This window comes from Falco peregrinus, chromosome 2 (genome assembly GCF_023634155.1).
Source record: "Falco peregrinus isolate bFalPer1 chromosome 2, bFalPer1.pri, whole genome shotgun sequence".
In the NCBI taxonomy this organism is placed as follows: domain Eukaryota; kingdom Metazoa; phylum Chordata; class Aves; order Falconiformes; family Falconidae; genus Falco; species Falco peregrinus.
This window is the reverse complement of record NC_073722.1, coordinates 22,298,561-22,319,657: the sequence shown is the minus strand read 5'-3', so window position 1 is coordinate 22,319,657 and position 21,097 is coordinate 22,298,561. Positions and strand designations below refer to the sequence as shown.

Sequence of the window (21,097 nt, the reverse complement as noted above, 5' to 3'; positions counted from 1 at the left end):
CTCTTCTTTTTTGGTTTTTATTCCATCCCTCAAACTGCTGCCTCTGCAATGAGCTCCTTCACGAGTGCTTTCTCAGCTATTTCAGAGACATGAAATAAATCAAAGGGAGGAACCACCTCTGTCTTCCCTCCAGCCTTTGCAGATTTCAAGACCTAATCTGAGTCAAGAACATGGGATTTAAATGCAGTCTCCAAACACTGTCCTTCTGGGAATCACTGTTTCAGCACCACATACACCTATCTGCACCCAAATTTAAAAAATAGGCCCAAGATTTGAGTAGACATGGAAGGATATCTGCACACTATTGCCCAAAATCCACATTCAGGCAAAGACTGAAAGAATGCAGGTTAATACTTCTCATATGTCTTGTATCTCAAGAGAAGACCGAGGGGAGACCTTATTGTTGTCTTCAGCTATGTAATGGAATGGTATAAAGGAGGATCTAGGCTCTTTTAGAAGTGCGAAGTGATAGCATGAAGGGCAACAGACACAAAGGCCAACACAGGAAAACCTGACTAGACACCTGGAAAAAACCCATTACCATCATGGTGGTCAAACACTGGAAAAGGTTGCCCATACAGGCTGTGGAATCTCCTTGAAAATGTTCAAAATTCAAGCAGTCAGGCCCTAAGCACCCAAAACTAGTATGATCTGCTCTGGGCAGGGGTGGGATCAGACCTTCAGACATACCTTCCAGCTTAAATTATTTTATGATTCCCATGCTCCAGAACTTCTGTTATGCTGGATACACAGAGTCTCCATAACCTAATTCCAAAACTTCTACAGGGGCAATATTTAGCAGCAGAACAAATCATTAAGGCTTCAAATATTCAAATCCAGATGTGACACAGGTCTGTAATGGATTTTGGTACACTTCTCCATTCACAGCACACAAACCCAAAAATCTCAGTTTATAATCAAGCAGGGGGCAGGGGGTGGGGGGAAGGGAATGGACATGGACAATGACACATACCACCACCACCACACCACAATGACTCTCACCACAGAGAAGGGAAAAAAAAAGATACATTAATTGCAAACTGACCAAGCTCTGCTATGCCTTACCAATAAAAGTGAACCAACCTAAATGGCTGGTAGAACTACAGTGTAGAAGGAGAGATTATTCATTAAATGACAGATTTTCTTCCCTAAACATACCCTTTTGATTGGCTGGTCTGCAGTCATTCCTACTAGATTAACAGGATAACGGGACAAACTAAAGTATAACAGGTCACTGCTCCAAACACCTTGAACCTCTTGCATATATTTAACACAGCCTTGGAATGAAACTAAGCAATTTCCCTTAGCAAAAACTTCAATATATTATTCAAGATTCCCAAGAAGGCTTTAATATAAACGTACACAGTGAGAGACACTTAACAGCTTTAATTAAAATAACTGAAGGTTCAGTAAAGGAAAAGGTCCTGCAGAAAAAGAGCATTCATACAAGGCGGAAAACACAGGAAACGTACCATTGTATGATCATATATATAGCAACAACACAGGACTGCAGAACAGCTAGAACACTTCTGCACTGAGAGATGGTCAGTCTGCTCTGTCCTCCTGTCCTCCATCACAAGCTAGGGCCAACACATCTCTGTCAGCAATTATCCATCCATTCCTGTCCAGTTTTGGTTTCTCTGGTAGTTCATAAGCACAGATGGAGTTACATAATAATTGACTGGTTTCTAAGCAGAGATGTCAGTATGGGGAAGAAAATCAGTTCTTCTCTTGCTCCTCATTTCATTTCAAGCAAAACAAACTAGGGCTCAGATCTAGGTTCTAGATCTTAAAGGACTTCACATTTAAAATCTAAGTCTTCACTGTATTCAAATTCATACCCCTAATTCATCTTATTCTCTAAATACGAAACAGAAAATGTATGCTTGTGACTTCTTTAGAATAAAAAAGAACATACAAACCGCATTGCTAGTGCAGGTTTACCAAAAAGAAAACTAAACTAACAGTCACAGCATCTGGCTAGGTTTCTTGATTATGCAATTATAACAAGGTTTAACTGTAAAGTTATAGGAAAGCAACTGCAGTTTCAAGAAAAACTTAAGTATTAGTGAAGGAGATGTAGAATCATGCTTACTAAAAGTGATTAATGAAATTCTTCATAGGTAAAAGATACAAGCAAGATACATGCTAAAGAGTTCCACATCCACACAACTACATATGAGAATGTATTAATGGAAAGAAAATAAACTAAGAAGATTAATATGAGACAAATCTCCCCTCCAGGAGGAGAAAGGAAGAAAAGATACTTGGAAAACAAAAACAGACAACAATGCTTATTTGAAAAGGAGAGATAACACATTTTAAGAATGCGAAATATTATCTTCCCCAATTCTTTAAAAATCAATTCTCTAGAGTTAGTTTGTACACAGTATAAGCATCAGTCATACATACATTCTACTTGTTTAGAAATAATTTCCTTGTTCTATTTAATACAGCCTTTTGACATTATGCTGTTCAGAATTACATAAAAATATTAAATGTAAGAAGTTTAAAGGTTAGTGTGTGGGATTGTAATTTAAAAAATAATGGACAAATCCAATCACTCATTTGAGACCTTTGGTCTGAAAGAAAAACAGTAAGTATGCCATCAATGGGGGGGGAAAAACCCAAAAGATTTCTAATATGTATAGATATGTTCTAGATATAATTAAAAATTTCAGCTCTCTTTATAGCTTGTCAGAGTTCCAATTTAAAACTATTATTTTCTCTAGTTTTGAGAGAAATGGATTCTTGATCTTAGAAGTTTCATTCCCATCCTTCTCCTGGTATTTAGTTCACCCCCTAAATATAAGGGAAGGAGGCAACACTGAAAACTAAATTAACGACAGCAGTATGGAGAGAAAAGGACTTTTTTTTTTTTTTTTGTTCTCTACTCCAAAGCAGATCCCCTACTCCAGATGATTCATTTAATACATTCAGGCCCACAGTCCTTCTGGTTGCTTTAAGCCCAGAAACAGCACAAAATAGGTAGATGAAGAACAGAGAAAAACCTAACATTTTAGGAAATGTTACGAGATATACTCTTAAAAACAGATAGTGCAGAATTAATATTCAAATAATAATACACTGTATTTGTAAGAAATTGTAAAGCCACTTGGGGGTGGGTGGGGTGGGTGGGCAATGTAAAATTACTTAGCAAGTGTTCTAGTCAGAATAGTTATAAAAACAAAGAGACAGACTTAGTTGTGAATGGCTGTGGTCTCCAAAACAGATATTGATGGCAGAATTGCAGAGTATGGATGCATTTCTTAGATACAACTGAAAGGAATGACACCTACTATGATACATGAAGCATGTAGATGTGATGAAGAGGGACTGTTACTTCATGCATGAGGAAAAAGGGCTTCTGCAGCATTCAGAAGAGAGCTTGACAGAATGCTTTTACTACCAGGGCTGCTCAAAAGAAAGGAAGGTGGCAAATATCTGATAAAACGTACAGAATGTCACAAAGATGAAATAGGGACAAGGAAATTCTGTGAAGATGCCTATTACCGTAGAAACTGAAGAACAAAAAGGAATACTTTCTGGAACGACTGCTTCTTTAAATGAAACACAAAGATTTTAAAATGGTGGGTGGTGGTGATTTCAGCATAACATTCTAAGAGCATATCATAATGTTTGCAGAATGAAACACACACACAAGTGAAGAATTTGTTCGGAGTATCTGGCATGAGGATGCGGTGGTAGCTACCCAAACATTGGGAAATAAATTCTTGGTACATGGTAGGTACGTAGAGTGATTTTGGCATACTTCCCATCACACCCAATGCAATAATTATAACAAGATTAACAGGCATTGCTAGTGAAGGCCCACAGCTGTTGCAAGGAATTTAATACTAGAAGTTGCTGACTTACCAAAGTACTGCAGAGTTGTTGAGATAGGCTCCTGGCACTTGAAACACCATATTCTCCCCATGCTGTGTGGATTTGCATCAGTGGCCATGCTTCATTACTTTAGCAGCTTTGATTAATCATGCTGTTGGGTTATTTTGTTTTGTACCAGTTGCTGGAAATCACAGTCCCCTACATCTCCTAGCTTTCTATACAAGCAAGACAGTGTATTTATATTAAGTAGTCGCCTGGCACTGGAACTTGAACTCAGTATCTTTGCCCTGTACCCCTTGCAAATGCCCTAAAAAGGAGGCTCAAGAGTCCTGTTCTGGATTTCCCCTGCTCTCCTCTCTCTCAGTTCTTATAAGTCTCTAATCAGGGACCTCCTGGGTTGAGACTATCATCCTTCCATTGCAGGAACTCAGTCCTAACATAGACATACCAAGGTCATCTCAAAAAAAAAAGGGTGCTTTCATGACAAATGGAAAAGATTACAGTCATTATTAGTTTACCAAGCAAAGCACAAAAGCGTGCACTCTCAGGAGACAGAAGACATATCCAGACATCTAAGGAAGGAAGGAAAAAAATTCTTTTCTGCAGAATCTAACACTGCTTAGCAAACTTTTTCAGACTACTGCTTAGTGTCTTCTTTGACTACAAAGACATAACAACATTGAGCCCGGTATGGCCTAATCATCTTATCTTACCTCTGACAACAGAAGAAGAAAAAACCAAAACAACCCGGAAAAAAAAGAAAACTACCCACCTGCATGAAAGAGGAAATGCAGAATTCCATTTAATGGAGATTAATAACCATTTGTTTTGTCAAGCTTTTGCAACTCTACAATTAAGGCTATGAATACTCTCTTAATAACCATTTATAGAACAGAAAACAAGCACACATACACACACCATACCACACCCTTGTCAATTATCCCCCTATCAAATGACCAGCTAGATCTCTGTTCAATTAACTACCTCCCCGAGTCCCTATTGAGGTTCTACATGTTAGCTTTATTCATTACTCCTGCCTTTCAGATGAGGTAAGGAGAACAAACAAGATGCACAGAGCTTTTGGGGGTTGGTGGTTTCTTTTAGCAGGTGTGGTAAGACCTCTCACATCAATGAGAAATGTCACAAGAACCAAATATAATAAAACATAGTTGGAGTAATACGCTTGTTTGTTTTGTTGCCTTTTTTTTTTTCTTTCAGTCAAACAGCAAGAAGTTTTAGTAGAGTATCCCAAGCACTATTTTTTATCTTATTTATGGTCATATACTACTAATCTTTTCTGCTTATACAGGAAAATTGCATAAACCACAGCTTACCATCATGCATGATTTAAGTTATAACTGTACCTGCAAACCTAATCAGTATTCCCTAAAGTAATTTATCAAGGAAACATTAAAAAAAAAGTTCATTCAGGCATCTTGTTGGACTGATTTACCCCCTGCAGTCAGATATCAAACTCGCTACTTGTTAGAATATGCAGATAATATGGACCAGAACAATGGCAGTTGGTACCAAGAAAGCAGCTTGCATTGGTTAGGTATAAAGCACCAGTCTTTGTTAAGTGTTTAAAAGATCTTTTCCTCTTCTAAAGGCCTTTATTGTAGTAGCATTTCATAATTCCTTCTTCACGTCTAAAAAACTGATCAGATTAAGCTACTCCCATGAGGTAATAGAGTGAATACCTTTTGATACTTTACAATGACAAAAGACTATCGCCGATATCTGTTAACGTGTTGTCTGCCTCAAGCTTAAAGAAATAAAATTATAGCCCTTGTCTTCTTTTAAGATGGATAAGGATGGCTATAAATGGCATTATTTGCACACAGTTTAGAAGCCTGCAAAATAACAAATTACGTTTGTAAACAATAAAACATTCTTCATTGCAACTAAAAATTCAACTTTTAAAACCATACAGACGGTTTCTGAGTTTATACAGATCAGCTTGGTCAGAGATTAACAATCGTCTGGTATTTGAACCTTCATCTGAATGATACCAATGGCTTTTCAAATGTTGGCTCAAATTTCAACTCCCAAAGAATTAAAGAAAACATTATAACCAAAAAGATAAGTTTACGGATAGAAACAGAATAATAAATAAAACCTTGTGCATGATTTTTCATGTGCAGATTTTTTTTCATATACTTAGTGACTTTTCTTCTGAAATTGAATTGAAAACTAACAATTTTGTCAAAACATGAACACAAAAATCCATCTTGCTACTTCCACATTCCTTTTAAAAAGCACAAGAGGAAGGATTACACAATTCAATAAGCAACTGAAGGTGCAGCATCACAAGAAAAGTATTAGAACACAAGAATGAGTTGCACAGATTTTGAACCTACTTCAGTGAATCATAGCTAAGCATAAAACAAAGAAATGAACAAAAAGTCCCCAGAATAGGTAACAAACAAAACCCTACTCACACAACAAGCATCTACACCACACCTAGCAATTCTTGCCCGCTTATTACATTTCAACGTAATATCTATACTACCTTAAGGTTTTACAATACTCAGACATAAACACAGCTTAATTTTCCAGAGCAAAACTTTGCAAAACCACACTCACCTCCCCTTGTAACAGGAACAAAACCAAAAAGAGTCTTTAGATTTTTTTAACTAACATCTCATATACCGAACTCTGCTTAAATCAGTACAAAGATGACAAAAAAAACCCACCAAAAAACAAACAAAAAAACCCCGAACACAGTTCATGAGCTTCTATGCTTTGCAGTTGAGAGTTCTCAACATAAGGAATACCGTAAGGGTGAACAAAATCCCTCTATACCACTATTTGGTTTCTGACAGCAAAAAAGAAAAATATCCTTCAGGGACAGTACAGCCACTTCTTATAATCCATTCCCCCATTACTCACCCAGGATGCTCGGTTATTGTATTTGGACAGTTACAGGGTAAACCCCTGCCTTCGGTGATTGTTTATAGCCTTATTGCCCATGAAGCTACCTACTCCCTTTCCAAACCTGCTGAAACAGCTTACGTCTTACTCCATGAGGTAATAAAAACCATCAAGGTCAGCTGCTTTTCCAGAAGAGCTTCCTTTCATGTCTTTAATCTGTTTGATACTTGCTGCAGTTAGTGTCACCTGGTTCTTGGCTTACAGGACCTAATGAGTAACAGCTGTGTATCCATTATCTCTACTCCCTTTCACTGTTTTGCAAATCTTGACCATATTCTCCCTCAGCTTTTTCCTATCCACACAGAAGAGTTCCAGCTTCTTTCATCTCTATTCATAAGGCAGCTGCTCAATGCCCTTAAACACTTTTAAGTGCTCCTTTCCCATACCTTCTTGGGCCATAGTATGTCCTTTATAATGAAGCACAGTGAAGTGGAACTAATGGTTTTAACACTCTTCTGGATGAGCGTGCTCTGACCCTGAGGTCAACAAACCTTCTCAGAAAGTTACAGTATTGCCAGACAAGGAATGATACGAGGTGTGATCTCACTGAAATTTGTTTGTAAATGATTCCCTCTTCCTTTGTTAAGTTTTTTACTCAAGAGTATAGAACATCATGTTCTGTAAACACACAGGCTGCACTGAGAGTGCAACTGCAGCTGCATCACAGGTTTCTCCTCTAGGAGAAAAACTGATTGAGATGCCCCATATTCTGCTTCTACACAAATATGCATTAGTTAATGAGAAATTACCATTTCATGCTTAAGAAGAACCAAAAAACATAGCGTGATTACACAGCAGTTATTTTCTGTTGGGAACCACCATTCATAGACATAATATACGCTTACAGGAGTCACCTACATAGGTAAAATCAATGTCACTTTTGTGTTAGTGTTAATTATGTGAGATAACAACAGTTGCCTACAGCAAAGGCAGACTCTTCCTTACACCTCTTTTTGTGTTTATGGGGATCTGTGAACAAGGTCTCAAGATGTGGCAACCAGATCTAGAAGAGATGATTGTCTGGTAACACTGCAGTTAAATTAGGTGCTATGCATTTCAGAGGATTAGTTCCATCTGGCAAACTGGTAAGGCAACAGAACTAAAAATCTTATTTAAATAAATTAGTTTGGCTGCTTATGATCTCATACCAATTAACAAGCAAAATTAGATAACATAATCTTAGATGAGTTACAAGGAAGGTTATACTTCAACTTTGCTCTGTAGAAACTCTTAAAGTATGTGCATTATAGTAAAAAATAAGGCACTAAGAAAACAAACTCAGGAGCTGAATCATTATGATCCAGAAGTCTACTGGAGAAGTTACTCCCTCTTTTGCCAACAACCAGTGCAAATCAGGAGAAAAGTACAAGGGACATAATCTTAAATTTAAATTACGCACATTGTCCAGCCCAATTAACCAGATTGGAAGAAACACAAACCTGGAATTAACCGTGTAATATTTCTATATTCTTATGAGTATGATAAAATTTCTAATGGGAAGAAAACACACCAGGAAAGAGTGTTCTGCAGCTGCTGCACTCTTGCCTTCCTCCAACAGAATGAAGTTCTAAATCCATCAGAGAAACATTTCACAATGGTATTTCTTAGTAAAAGTAACTTTGATGACATTGGTGTCCAACTTAAAAGCAAATTAAATTAATTCCTCTCTTGAAAAATAATATGAAGGTGTCCTTTTGGACAACAATAGAAGGTTATTCAAAAACACTTCTGAAGTGTCTGTTAGCCCTGTGTAACTTTAATGAAAATCAAAAATGCTTCATATTTATAGGATTTTGTGATTTTTCATTATTACATTGGAATCTGATTTCCTTATCACAATTTGGAAAACCAAAGTTACTGCAAAACAGAATTTCTGTGTTATCTTCTGGAATTTACTGCAGGACAAAAATTTCATGTGTCGGTATTGGGCTGTATACCTTATATACCTTAGATTTATAATAATAGCTTAACTAATAATTGATACCTTATTTTTACTGTCTGCACAGCTGGGTTGCTGTAAGTATGCAGCAAGTAATAAATACAATAAATCATTAAAGACAGAAAAAAATCCCAAATAATTTGCATTATGTACACTTTTTAATCTAAAACCAATCTATGGTTCACTTGCATCTCTTTAACGATAAAATCACTATATTGTTTATCAAAATAACAAGTCAGGCAATAAAAGATTGGAGCTGTCAGTTACAAGACATCGATACTGCAGAGTAAAATACTACTTTATCTGCTCAGACCCCATAATTTGAGTCTCTGGGAGTGCCCAGTATTTCCAAGAGATATTGAATTGTGACAAGGTGAAACTTGGCATTACATATTAATAACTGTATCACACAAATTAATAATTCTAGTTTCAACTACTTTGGAAAATTATTGTGATATGGAACTTTAGAAGGTTTCACCCCAAACTGCACTGTACCTCCATAGTTGAAGGCAAGACAATCAACATTTAGTACATTTAGAGTTTTCTATACCAGGAAACCATTGAAAAGATACTCAACTACAGTCACTATTTGAAGTTGGTTTTCCTGGACTAGTCGAAGGAAAACAAATTCATTACAGGATTAGCTGCCTAGAAAACAGTTAATTGAGCTTATACTGAGTGTTCAAGTTTGAAGCTACTCTTCCAATCCAAAAATCAGTCTCTCTGAGAGCAGGTGCTATTGTAATATAGGTACCATATCTTTCAGTAGTTCCCTCAAATAAAAAAAAGATCATCTTTGAAAGAAATACAAAAATGTTAAACAAAATTATATGTGTATCTGGAGTTTGGAATAAAAGCAGTTTTGCAAAGGCATGTAACCATAACAGGCAAAGACAGGACATCATACTTTGAGTTAGAGTATTTGCACCAATGAAAGATCACTGCACATGTTACAATAAACATACGGTGATGTTATGAGGAAATCATTAACTCTGAATGCATTGTTTTTTAATAAAATGTTTTATCTGACCTACAGCGGTCTGCTGAAGATAGGAAACTGGAAAGGCACAATATTGATAAAATCAAGTAACTCTGACTTGCTGACAGGAAAGGTAGATGTGGGGATGAGTAAAAAACCACCTAGAAGTAACAATCTCTCCCAAGTTAGTATTAAATAGTATACAATAAACTCAAAATACCACCACCTTCGTAGGCATTTTCAGTACAACATTCTATAAAGAGACTCTTAATTTTTTACCAAGGTCCAATAAGTTATTTTAATAAAGTTCCCCTGGTAATTGCACCAATTACTACATTTTAGCATTGCTACTTCCACAGCAAGATCAGCTTTATTACAGCCGCTACCTAAGAAACAAAAATAATACTCAGAAGCATGTAGGAGACTAACATATCTCAGGGAAGTCTGAAAAAAATTTATACTTGCTTCAAATCTACACTTAAGCCCCTTGTTAACCTAAGAATGCCTCTGCTCTATTTGACTTACTAAATCAGATACCACTGGAATAAGAAGGTAGTTTAGATATGCAGCGTAACTGAATTTATTCAACTATTATGTATTGTCTTCAATTGGCATTACAGTTTGAATTTACTTTGCCTGGAACTAAATCTTTGAACATAATAGTGGCTCTGTATGCTTGATTCTGGGACATTTCACTTCAGAACCGCCTTTTTAGAAGCTCAGTACTTACCTCAAGGCCAGAGGCAACTGTTGGCTCATAGGATTTGAGTATCACCTGCTAAAGCCTAACATGTAATTTAATGTTAACTAGGTATCAAATGGGGCATGAGATTTGAGAAACTTTAATGATTTGATTTATATGTGAGAAACAGAAGAGCTTGTAAAATGCTCTGTAATGAATAGCATGAGAAGTTCTGACTCAGACTAGGTTAATTTGAATGAAACTGAAGCTTCATTTTCTTTTGCAAGCCATCTTTATTAGAACAGAGGTCAACTTAAAGAACAATTTATGTTCAGTTTTCTTATCATTCAAATTTCATTAACTTTCTTGTTTTGCCTGATGAAACTTAAACCTTCACTTTTATTAAAAGACTAACTTATCTGTCAAATCAGAAGGACTGCCTGAAACTTCATTTCCTTTAAAGTTCATCACAAAAACATCAATAAAGAAGCATTTAGCTTGGTGGGTCTGCAGAATGGTTTTGGACTTGTAAAACAAGCAGAGATGAAGTTTGCAGGGGGCTGGGGGGCAAATCTTGTTCTTTCAAAGAATTCTGTTGTCTGTCAACTGTGAAGTAATTACACTTATTATATAATAAGTGAATAATGGTAGGGAAGCAATATTCCCCCTCCCCCCCAAAAAAAAACCCACCCCAAAATCCCCAACACCACACAACCAACAAACAACCCAGAACAAAAAAACAACCAACAAACTAATTGGAGAATTACCGTTAGTATTTAAATTTTGCCAGGTGGTAGCTTAGGCGGCTACTGGTAGGTCTTTCCCAGGATGGTGAAAGATAGGAGATACAGGAGCATTGCATCCCCTTTCAGTCAGCCTTCTCCAAGTAGGGACCAAAGCAACAGGGAACTAAGTGCCCGTTCCTGAAAGAGGAAGAAATAAAGGACCACGTTATCACTCGACTAGCCAGTATCAACGAGGCAACTGCACCTAGCCCTAATGGAGAGGGAGAAACAGCTTCGGCGTTATTGAGCGCTTGTACTTTGTTTCTAACTGAAGCCAGGCAGCAGCGAGAGGGCAGCGTTAGGGCACGGCTACCGTCCAGGCACCTCTCACGGGGCCAGCAGGTGCAGGCTGATTCCCACAGGGGTGCCGACTAGTGTCCCGCAAATCCTCCACGCTTCGCACTTCACCGCCCGAGCGGCAGCGTGCCAGGCCGCCAGCCAGCACGGGAGCAGCCCGTACCCTACGAGGCGAGGTGCCGTGGCCGGCCCGCGGAGGCCGGGCCTCCCCCGCCGACCGTGCCCGCCGTGCCTGGGCTGATTGGCGGAGGGCGGGCCCGGTCCCACCCGCCAGAGGCGGGCACAGGGGACCTGCCCCGCCGGGAGCTCCCCGCTGTGCTGGGAGCTGGGGCAGTGCATGGGGCGGGAGGGAGGCCGGGGACCCGCAGGACAGCGCTCCGCGCCGGTCAGGGGGAAGGGGTGAGGGGAGCCTCGCCTCGTCCAGCCGAGGGACCCGGGGCAGCATCTCCGCGGGGGGGGGGGGGGAGGACGGCAGCGCCGGTGTATGCGTCCGGCGGGCGGTGGGGAGCCGGGGCGGCAGCGCGGCGGAGCGGAGCGGGGGCAGAGGAAAGTGATGAGAAGTTGAGGGAGGGACGGAGCGAGGGTGCCCTCTCCTCTCCTCGGCCCGCGCCGCAGGGGCAGCCCAACCCCGCAGCAGGTGCAGCAGAGCCTGGGCGGAGGGGCCAGGCGGGCCCGGCGCCGCAGCGGAGGTGCTGCGGTGGGAGCAGGGCCTCAGGCCGGCCCGGACGGAGCTGCGCAGCCCCCGCGCCCGCTCTACTGAAGGAAGAGAGCGGCGAGCGGAGCTCCCGGCAGCGGCTCGCTCCGCTCTTCGGCTCGTTACCAGAGGCAGCGACGCGGAGAAACGGCCCTGAAGGGAGAGCGGTGAGGGAGCTGGGGCATACCCCCGTGGGCAGCGGGGGGGTGGGGGTGGGGGGGTGCCGGGGGGACTGAGGCGGTCCCGGCTCCGCCGGCCCCCCGAGGCGGCGACGCTGGCGAGGGGCGGAGGGTCCCTGCCCGGGAGCCGTGGGCGAGGAGGAGGGAGGCTTTCGTTTCACCTTTGTACCTTTTTTTTTTCTTTCTTTCTTTCCCCCTTGTTTCTCCTTTCCTCTTGCTTTGCTTTCCTTCCTTTCCTCATTCTCCCCCCTCCCGTAACGCAAGAGGAAGCCCGGGGCGCCTTGCATCAACCTCGCGGCGGAGGGTCTGGCGGGGGAGCGGTGGGGGGAGGAGGGAGAGCCACGGCTGGGGGGGGGGTGTAGTCGTGGACTGACTAGAGAGAAGCCGCAGGGGAGCGGGAGGCCGTGGCGATGCGGTGTCCCTGAGCAAGGGGAGCGGCGCGGAGGGGACGGTGTGACCTGGGAGTGGAGGGGAGGGAGCGCCGTGTCCTTGCGGGGGTGCCGAGAGGCGTCGTTCCTGGGCGAAAGCAACGGCAGCTCCGTGCCCGCCCTTACCCTGAGGTGAGGTCGGGCTGCTGCCGTGGGGAGAGGAGGGGTTTGGGGGGCAGCAGGGAGCGCGGCCGTGCCTGAGGAGCGGGCTCTGCGTGCCGGGCATGGCACCTGTGTGGCACGGCCTCCCGGGGCGGGCGGGCGGCAGGCGGGCTCTGGCCGGCCGCCCTCCGGCGCCGCAGCGGGGAGAGGTGCGGGGCGGCCCCGCTGCGGCGCTGGAGGCCCGGCAGGTGCCCGCGCTGCGCCTTGAGGAAGTTGAGAGCCGTGAGGAGGAGGAGGACGGGGCCGCGGCGCTAAGGCGAACACTTACTCGTGCTGTTCCTCCTCAGCAGAGGGAGAAGTTGGGAGGATGAAGCAAGCGGTGACAGTACGTGCCGGGAGCGGGGTGCCCGCCGCGCCCTTCGCGCCGCGACCGTTGGCGTTACCTGACGCGGGGCAGCGGGCGCGTGTCTGGGCTCGCGCGGGCGCTGCCGCAGGCCCGGGGGAAGGGGGTGGGGGGGGCGCTGCCTTTCGGCCACCGACTTCGGCTCGGCTCAGCCTTGCGTCTGGCCTTGCCCGCTTCTTCATTAGGCTGCTCGGCCCCGGGTACCGCCGTGAGGGGCAGCCCGGCCCGAAGTTATGTAAGCCGGGCTGGTGGCTGCCGGGGACGCGTTGTAGTTAGGAGCTGGAAAACTTGGAAGGCGTATAACGTAAGGGTCCCCGGCGTGGGTGTAGGAAGAGCTGGAAAACTTGGAAGCGTGTAAGGTGAGGGGACCCTGGCGTGTGTGCCGGGCCTGGGACGCGGCTGGAGTGCCCGGTGCTTCCCCTGTGCTCCCCGTCCCGCCGGGAGCCGCCTGGCCTGGGGCGGGCACTGCGTAACGGCTGCTCCGCTCCCCGGGGGCGCGAAACGGAGGAAAACGGCGAAGCGTCAACTTTTAAGGGAATACGCCAATAAAGTTGCGGTGTTTAAACAGATATTAAACGGTGTCTTGTCTTTTATGGCTTGTTTATGCGCTCGTTTTAGTACTGGCTGTGGAACAATGGGAAATCATTAAAAAATACGCAGCCTGTTCTGCATGCTCATCGGAGTTGTGTGGAGATGAACAGCAGTGGGTACCTCCTAAACATCCTTGAAGGGTCTCCCCCCCAAGCAAAGACCTTGGAAGCAGTATTTTTGTTTTTCACGTTAAGACAAAGTGACTTACTTTCAGGAATAACTCACATATCACTTGTTTCTAGACGTTTATTCCAAAAAGTGTCTTGGTTAAGTGGCCTGTGTGAAGCTGCCTGCCTGCTTTTCCAAGCAATTGTCGCACAAGGTCACTTATATTTTAGCTGAGCTAGTTTTATAGCACAACATCGTATGCAATTAACCTTTACTTCACATTTCCTTGTTTTTGTTCTTTTGTTTCGGTCATTGATCCAGGCTGAACACTGGATACTGCAGTGACCGTTTTTTTCAAAACTACTAACCAGCTTGTGCTAGAGTCTTACACCCTCCAGATGGCTTTCACACTATTGTGAAAGTATTTTTGTTGAAATACAAGGAAATGAGTACTTGGCCTGAAATGCTTATGTCTTATTTCTTACTTTTGCACAACTTTTGCCATCAACAGACGCTCCTTGCAGGGAGCAAGAAAAGAAAATTACTGTTGTCCTGTGTGTCCAGGTAATAGACTCTAAGGTGAGAATTGTGTTAGGTCCATTGTAAATGCCCCTTACGTTTTGTACTTTTAGGGTGCTCTAAGCAGTTGGGTGGTTCTGAAGTAGGATGTGGATGGAGGAGCCTATGGGACTAACCAGGGCTTGAGGAGAGGGCATCTGAGACAATCCCCGCGTCTTCATTTTGCACAGGGTGCTGTCACCTGAGCTCTGCAAGAGCCCTCTTGCCTGTGAGTGGAGTGGAGGGCAGCTGACTCACTGAGGAGGTGGTAGTAAAGCGGTGGGATGGTTTTATACCCTGGTGGCAACTTCAGCTTAGTGAATGGTTAGTGGCTGTTACATAGTTCATTGGCAGTCATTGCACCTACAGTTTGGGCTTGGCCTGTGATCAAGGCAGGACTCTGTTGTAACTCTAGATTAGCACACTGTGATAAATTTAGCTATTTTAGTTACAGCTTAGAGAAATTGAAGGTAGTCTGAATTACTGTGTTCATGAAATTTTAATGCTATGTTTATCATATCTGAATCACTTTAGAGATTGTTATCCAAATCAGCCCTTTGGAATGATAATGGTGTTGGTTCACTTGGAGGAACTGTACTGGGTTGTAATTGTGTGCCAGGGGTGCTGTGGATTGTGACAACATGGTCTAATTAGTTCGTGGAGAAAACGTAAAGAGAACCTACCATAATTCTCTGCTTATATAATTTGACTTGGTTGATTTCTAGCAATATGTTTCTTTCCAGGAAGGGCGGAAAAAAAATAAAATGTATCAATGTTGTTTTGTTTTGTTTTTTTCTTCTGTGTGGTAGGTGTGTTGCTACAGGTGCAGACGTGGGGTGAGAAGGTACTGTGGTAAGCCTCATCATCCATAAAACAATGCCAGTAAGCGTAGCTTTGTGTATGGTCTGTTCTGTACCTGTTGAGACTTGTGTAGAGGGTTTGTGATGCTGGAGTGCTCCTACTGCTTAAAATACGTTCTGCAATTAATTATACTAATAACTGTAGCAACAGTGCCTATCCTGACTTGATTATTTCTAGACCTTCTTGAACATGAACATTAGTTCTGACTTCAAATGCTGAGTGTTTCATTGCTCACACCTACTTTCTTTTGTGTTTTCTACCTTGGGCTCTTGTCAGTCCTTCTTTCCACATCACTGCATTAGTCAGTTGCTTTAGTACCAAGAATTCATCTCAGTTTACTCCATCTTGAGTCTCTAGTTGTTTACTTACTAGAAAAATCACACTACAGTATTAAAAGCTGTTGAGACAACTGTTGTAAGATCATATTGAAGAGATGCTTACTAAATGAGATAGCTTTTCTCTCTAGATTGTAACTTTTAACAGAAATGCTTTGATTTCCCTTTCATTATTACAGAATGATATTGAAGAAGATTATAGGATTGTGTTTGAGAAATGCTGGTACATGAGAAGCATTTGAAATCACCTTCTTTTGTTGAGGTTTTTATTAAAAAAAAATTCAGCATGGATTTATCCTTTTTTTTGGGGGGGGGGGGTGTTGGTTTTTTTGTTGTTGTTCTTGTTGGTTTAGAAAGTATCTTTTGAGCTGAAAACTGACCTTCTGATACAGCTCAAAATGTTTGTGAATAGGCATTTTTTCCCTGTTTTCCAGGAAGTGAAATACACTGGAACAATTTCATGCAATTCTCTGCCCTGAAATGTGTGGTGGTTTTTCCATTTTTCCCTCGGGACAGCTATGCTTGGAGTAAATTTCCAAAACTTGTGACATAAGCTTCCTTGAATCCTTTGACAAAATATTTTTAGTGTTTTATGACACTTGGAATGTATATATCTTAAATGCTCAGTGTGAGGTCCTGTTAATACTCCATGTAGGGAAGAAGTCTTTATTTTTATTTTTTTTAATGCTTTGTAAAGAAAACCTCTTGGGAGTGATCACAGCTATTTTTCATTGCAGGTCCATTAAAATACTTCTTTTCATAATGTTCATAATGTCTAAGAGAACAATTTTCAGCTTTCCATTTTGCTGTTACATAATCACACTGTTATTTTTAAATTATTTTTTATTTTGCTAATTACGTGAAAGATTTTGTGCTACAGTTCTTGACTTGGAGCCAGTGTGTTGGAGCAGTAATAGCTCTGTTCTTTAGGAAGCTTTTGAAAATTCTAGTTTTTAACATAAAATCTTGTGTGTGTTTTTAATTCCTCAATATGAGAAGAATTGATGACACTACCTGTGGTTTTATGGAGTAACTTAATTGTTTAGCTATTAGAAACAGTACATCTAATCAGCTATACCTGGGACTAAGGAACACTTACATCCTTGCCAAATCTTGAACTCTGTGATCAGTAGATTGTTCGTTTTCTAAAAAAACCTAGCTACTAGCTCAGTTCAAAAAGCTGGGTTTTATATGGGAAGAAATGATGGTAAATAGAAAAAATACCACCAAACTTGGCATTTTTACAAACTGTAAATGTAACAGTTACAATGGCAGTGGTTTGAAAGACAATGTGTTTTCTAAATTATACAGTTCAGAGTTGCAAAAAGTAGTTACAACCTGATTTGTTAAGACAATTTCTCATAAGTAACATGGTTATTTATGGTCAAGCTCATGATTTTATTTGTATAGGGGAGCAAGTACAGCTTTCTTCCTCGCTCTATGCTGTTCTTTCCTCCTGTGAATGGATGGTTCAGCTTCATGAGATAGAAGTGACTTAAGACTGATTTCCCTTCCCGCTTGATAACTGAAGGGTGAGTTAATGGAAAATCTTGGGTCAGCTTCAGATTCTGAACTGAGTTGGAAATGAGCCTTCATGCCCTGGTGAAACATTGTGCTTTTTAAAAATCAAACAAAAAAACTGTGAAGGTTGTGGCTCAGTGTATTTAGGGGGAGGTAGCAATGTGAACATAATAAGGTGAAGGACCACCTGAGTACCTTAAATTATACTATATTCCACTGTATTCCATTAGACAAGTTATTTTCACCCATACATCAACACCAGTTTTGAAGAAGTTTTCATACGTTTGTTACATGTGAGGATTGAGTACATAGCTGTAGCACAACCTTCAGATGTAAATGCTGAAATAGAAGGCCTCAGTTGTGAAAACTGAGATGCAGTTACATATGCTGAATTTCATAGTTCCCTCCAACTTAGAAGCTGGAAGTTATTTGACTTAAATCAAACAAATAGGCTTTGTAATTCAATGCCAAGAACACAAATCATAAAAATAAAAGTATTTTAAAAAGGAATTGTAAAGACTTTAAAAAAAAGTAGAGTAGTAGTGTTAGAAAAACCTCTGTGGCCAGTACTCATGTGTTGTTACTTACCTGCCCTTAACTTTATTTTCAGGCCATCATTGTTGTCTTCCCAATTTAATATTCTAAATGAGAAATTCTAAAATTCAGAGAAGGCTCCGGTATTTCCTAGCTTACACTATGAATGGGACCAAAGAAGCGTATCGCTCTGAATGATAATCTGGGTTAGGAACAGGAATTTTGGCCAGAATACTGCTGTAAACATTACAGTAATTTAAACAGCATGTAGATGCACAGTCGGCTTTTGAGGTGAAGTGGGAAGTATGGCTGCGGAGCCCGCTGCAGCTCTCAAACCCAGCAGTGTAAAGGGATGTGTTCTCTGCAATGTGCGGTGCTGGCAGAGGGAACCTGCTCTTCTGAATGCAGTTGTACATCTCCTCTTGGCTACGCCTGTCCTTGAACTGATTGAGAATGCAGATTTAGTTACTAATTTGAATCTGTTTTGTTTCATGGAAAATGTTCTCCCACCCTCCCCCACTTTGATTAAATATTTTTGTCTAAGGTGAAATGTGGGAAATAGATATAGGAATATGCATGGAAACACAGGAGATATGGTGCCTAATAAATCTAATTTCCAGCAGTATTAAATGCTTATAATGAAATATTATTTCGAGTGAAAACCTAATCTGGTTTCTCCCGTCTCGTTTAAGAGCTGCTGCTGAGCTGTGGTGGTAGTTTACATGGTATGTGTTTCAAATTAGTAAGATTTAATTTATTTTTTTTTTAAATGGGATAGTTGTTAGAGAATGTAGATGCCGTATGTAAGTAGTTAAATGTTTATTTAAGTTTGCTTGGGAAGCAATTCTGCCAGTTTATCACAATGCAAACAGGTGCTGAAAAGTACTTTTTTTTTGTTTGTTTAATAGCATGGGTGTGCTGAGATGTTAAACTTGGACCTTGGTAGCAGTGTCTTTCTCAAGAGCATTCTTGGCTAGAAGGTTACTGCCAGTGAAGAGTTTGTAGGTGGCATTTGGCATTGGCAGTACTTGGGGTAGAGTTTGTGCTGCAGGCAGCACTGCCTCTGCAGGAATTACCATTGGGGGAATGAAGAAGTTGCCAACTCTGGTGCCTAGAGAGTCAGTAGGTCAGGAATATTGGCTAAAAGGGCCTGTGGAAGGTCTTGTACAAATTTTCCCTCAACACAGAGTTATTGACAATGTAACATCATGTCAGCTGTGACTCTTTCTTGTCCCAAGTCTTGACTACCTGCGAGGATGGAGGTACCCCATCCTCTCTAGTAACCTTTTCCAGTGCCACACGACTGTTCCAAAGGAAGAGATTTTTCTAGTGCAGTCTGAACTTTTTAAAGCTGCAGGTACTGTTCCCTCCATGAATGGCAAACTGATAGCCAGGGAGTTTGGCTGTGAAGGTAAATGGGAAGATGTCATGAGGTGGATTAGCTAAACTGGAAACAAATGCATACTCTGATCACTCCCATTGTTTTGAAAACCAACTCAATCAATTTGTATCAGTTTGCTGCCTGGCTACCAAGTCAGGCTTGTGTTGGTTCCTGATGGTCCTTGGGGCACCAGCTGAAACTGTTTATAGCTTGTGGGCCATAGGTAGCAGTGACTGCAAACATGGTGGTGGTGTAAGAGATGGGTCAGCCTTTCGTACAGGAAACCTGCTGTGCTGATAGTCTGTGACATGAGTTACAGGCTGTGGGAATCTTGCTGTTGCTCCATACCTTGCTGGCAAGAAAGACTTCAGCCTCTTCTGCTTTCTTCCAAGGTTCTCTTCTACTAAGCCTTTTATGCCTGAGTGAAATTGGGGAGACTGTCTTGGTAGTCTAAATAAAACTTGTACACCAGTAAATACCAAGAAAGATTTTTTAGAGAATCAGACACTTGATTAAGCCTTGTTGGTCATTGCAAGAGTGTTATTTCCTGTTGCTGAGTTCAAAGAAACTGAACTTTGAGAGGTGTCTGTTGATATGTATGGTGTTTGGTCCCTGGGCACAGAAGTCTGTCATAAGAGATCAAGCATAAAATATTTGTGGGAAGTTTTGTTTACACACATTTTTTCTTCCCAGTGCTCTAAACTGGGAAATTTCAGGTGTTTTTCAGTAACGGGGCTAGATAGGCTAGTCCAGTGTTTGGGGCATCCATTGCTCGTGGGGTTTGAAAGTCTGTAAACGTGAACTGTTGGTATAAGTCTTGTGAGGACTTGCATGGAAACTTGCCCAAGGACGGTTGATGACCATCCACATTTTTCTTTCAAAGTTGATAATCTTGTGAAATAAATTTGTCTGGTGTACAGCGTCTCAAATTTAGGAGTATAGCCTAAAGCTGCCACCATTCATGGTGCTGAATTTTTAATTACTGTGCTTTGTGATACTTTCGTAATTGTTTTGCTTGTTTATCAGTTAGCTTTATTTCATGACAGTATGCTCAAAAAGATGGGAGTATTACAAATAATTTAATCTCAGCTTATACTTTATATTAAACAGTCAATCTTGCATGAAATCATTACTAGTGAAATAACTTGGTAGCCTATAGCAGTAGTTAAGAGCATGTTTCCGTTATAAAACCCCTTCAGATACTTGTTATTATGTAGTGATAGTGTTCAAAAAGTTCTAGTTGCTTTCCAGAAGTGGAGGAAGATCATCTCACGTCCCAGAAAGTGCAATTTCAGTGAGCAGGAACAGAAACATGCACATGTAGAAGCACTTGATCGTTTATTGTTGAGTTTTTTTTGCTTTGGTTTTACACTCGGATCATCCTCTTTGAGTCATAATCTTAGAGTTGTCAATCAGCTTTATCTTGGTGCTCTGCAACCTTTGGATCTATGTTTTGTTTTCTTAATATTTGAATTATTTGATTGTATTTCTCACGTTGTCTTTGAAAAACCACAAACCCTTTGTTTAGACCCTTTTATTTCTGAAGTTCTAATCCAGTCTTAGTCAGTTACTGATACACAGAAACTTCCTGCTATTTTCTAGTATATAAAGATCTTTATGCAGCTGCTGCAACACCCCCCCCCCCCCCCATCTTTTCTTACCCTTTGGTGGAATGTAGTCTGCACCTCTTAGAAGGTTCCGAAGTTGATTTCTGTCTCTTCTCACTCTTAAGTCATGCGATCCTGCTTTTAAAATCTTGAGTCTAAAGATCAAACCACATAGAAAAGCTGTTACATACAGAACTTTTATTCTAAGAACTAAAGTCAACTAAGAGGTAGTTCAAAGCAGACACTATACAACACAAATCTGAAAGCAAGACAGTGGCTTGTTTTAATAACCCTGACCTGTAAATTTCAAAATAGAGCCTAATGATGAACAGA

The 21,097-nt window shown here is 41.4% G+C and overlaps 1 protein-coding gene across 3 annotated transcripts in view; it reads left to right on the top strand.

The window, feature by feature from the left end:
- Positions 1-11,910: 11,910 nt before the first annotated feature.
- Positions 11,911-21,097, top strand: part of UGT8 (UDP glycosyltransferase 8) — a 48,145-nt gene continuing 38,958 nt past the window's right edge. Inside the window, exon 1 of one of the 3 annotated variants that reach the window (XM_055796452.1) lies at positions 11,911-12,323. The gene's annotated coding sequence lies outside the window, so the exon portion shown is untranslated. Of the gene's footprint in view, positions 12,324-12,782; positions 12,896-12,968; positions 13,251-21,097 lie in introns of those variants that run through there. The other 2 variants (XM_055796453.1, XM_027794929.2) reach the window with 2 other exon arrangements.